We start from the raw sequence: 2,509 nt of genomic DNA, 5'->3' as shown, positions 1-2,509 counted from the left end.
CTGAGAGATAACTCAATATGCACGGAAACAAGGCAATGGCCTGTGTAAGTAACATTAGGAGCTAATCGGAAACAAGCCTCTTCTAATTATCCATTCCCAAAATAACAGACTGAGGTCATAGTTATTGCTTTCCCTGATGGGGAGTGCTGGTCTCGGGTTGACTCAATTTGAACATTTGCAGAAATTAGGTATTTTTAGACTCTGAGTTTGAAATGAAGCATTATCTCAACACACACCCTCATGATCAAGTGACTGTTGTCTCTGATGTTGTCATATGAGTAAATACAGATTAAAGAGTTATCTGGCATTAATTATGGTATTTCGATTTATTGTTCTTCTCTCTATCTTTAGCTCACATTAGTGGTGTGATTTTAGAGATCACTTGTCGGACAGTGTACATGTTGAGAGGAATTGGACTTTTCTGTTGAAGTTGTTTAAAGCCACCAAAAACCTTTTTTCCTTAATCAGGGTCTTACTTTGAGTAATGTAGTCCTACATGAATATACAATGTTCTGCCAAGGTTAGGCTCAGTGGGGGGAAGGCGGTATCTCATACTTTATCTGTTATTGCTCATTATTTAGTCATGAATATTTACATTAAAGAGACATGCTTGAAATTTAAAACAAGTTTCAAGGCATTTTAAATTGTATTCTTGTGAATGCAAATTGCTTAGAACAGGGATCTTAAACAGGGGGTGTGGGTCTTTTTCTTAGAATTCTGACTTTAAACTCAGAATTCAATACATTTTTCACACGTTGCCCTAACCCTCTTTCTTATTCACTGGCCCATAAGGTAGTCACTAAGATAGCCATCCATGGATACAGTTACTCCTAAGGATTCACTGCACCACATGTGTTTTAACATTAAAAAAGGATTTATAAAATCATGTTAACAATCATTAGGCTATGTTAAGATCTTACTGTCATGTACAAAAAAGATATGCATAAAGGGTTTAGGTCCTACTACATGTAATTGTAGGCCCGGTTGAATATGCAACTTCATTTTATACAAAATATGTAGTAGGGGTCCCTGCTCCATCCCTCTTTCAGTTAGGTCCTTGACTTAAAAAAGACTGATGGCTTAGAAAAGCTACCAGAAAGCTGTTGCATAAGTCAATGGAATAAATTGTAAGGATTTATTGCCTTAAATTATTTTAAGTTAATTAGTTAATTTAGCAAAGGAGAGACGTAGAATCACCTGATTGCATGGCTGATTATGCTCCTCTCTCACTGTGCTACTTCAGATGCCTGAGAGGCAAATACCTCGACTCCATTCGGTCTTCGCAGGCTGCCAACGCTGCTGCTCTACCTGGCCAGATCAGATGGGAATGGAGATAGCGTCTCTGCTTATTTTCTTTGGAGCGGTGTGAAAACAAACACACCCCCTTTCCACAGCTGAAGACAACCTTCCTGTAAACACTGTCCAAAAAAAAAGCCCACTCTCTTTTATTTGGCCATTTTAGATGCTGGCTGTTCTGCTGTGGATCACGGTGGGAGATAAATCTCACAAAGGGAACAGTGTGTGGGCCAGTAGATGTGTGGTGTGGAGTGAATATTGATAAGCAAACAGTGAAATGACAACTTTAAGCTAGAAAAATACAAGTTTCACACATGAAAGGAAAGCAGAGTTGTGGAAAAATAAACGAGGACAGATCAAATGTAAAACAAGTTACACATTAAAAGGAATATATCACTATGCTTCATTTAAAATATGCTAATATGCTTTTTGCCAGCTAGACTATACATGGTGATCAATAGACATATTCAGTAGCATGGAGCTAATTTGAGCCAAGGTTTATTAGTGGTTTTAATTAATAAAGAAAGTTAGAAATGTAATACCTGCATCTTTTCCACTGCTCTAAACATCCAATGGTTTCCATTCATTTCTTCATGGTATGCAAATCTGTGGTTATGCAATATAAAAGAAATGTGTTGATTTGATGATTGATTTGAAAATCCTGCATGGCATTACCTCATAACAATAATATAACTTTGACAAAAATTCATGCAGACTTGATATTCCCTGTGACGGAATTCAAGCGAGTTTGAAGAGTCAGCATTACTATTTTCATCCTGTAGGAAGATGAGTGGAAACCAAAGGCTGCCTGGAATCAAAAAGGCAGACGAATTTGTCAGATTTAGGCACAAAAATGAGGATAAAATTAGGTTTAAGGAAGGAGCGTGGTTTGGATTAAGATAAGTACTTTGCTAAGATTGGGGGACTTTTGTTGGTGGTTACAATAATTAACATGTGGCCATGTTTTAAAAAAACTGTGTTGGTTTTAAAAGTTAATGCTCTCTTTGTTCTTTCCATAATTACAACAGGCGCTAGAGGGTACTGTCACTTTAACATAACCAAAAGTCAATTTGGGGCACTTGCCACAATGAAAGTATAGTTATTAAAGGTGCGTTCACACAGATGTTAGTCTCATGTAGCCAGACCTTCCTCCACACCGCTGCAGGGGGAGGAGGGTCTGGCGAGTCCACAGAGAATTCCCGATGGGCATTTC

At 37.9% G+C, this 2,509-nt stretch overlaps 1 long non-coding RNA gene across 1 annotated transcript in view; it reads left to right on the top strand.

Annotated features, from left to right (window-relative positions):
• Window positions 1-1,433, top strand: part of LOC117943515 — a 31,729-nt gene extending 30,296 nt beyond the window's left edge. Inside the window, exon 2 of the long non-coding RNA XR_004656369.1 lies at window positions 1,244-1,433. This is a non-coding gene — a long non-coding RNA (uncharacterized LOC117943515). The remainder of the gene's footprint in view (window positions 1-1,243) is intronic.
• The last annotated feature ends 1,076 nt before the right edge of the window (window positions 1,434-2,509 follow it).

The sequence above is a fragment of the Etheostoma cragini genome, chromosome 4 (genome assembly GCF_013103735.1).
Source record: "Etheostoma cragini isolate CJK2018 chromosome 4, CSU_Ecrag_1.0, whole genome shotgun sequence".
NCBI classification, from domain to species: domain Eukaryota; kingdom Metazoa; phylum Chordata; class Actinopteri; order Perciformes; family Percidae; genus Etheostoma; species Etheostoma cragini.
The sequence above is the reverse complement of the archived record's forward strand: the minus strand, read 5'-3'. Positions and strand labels throughout refer to the sequence as shown.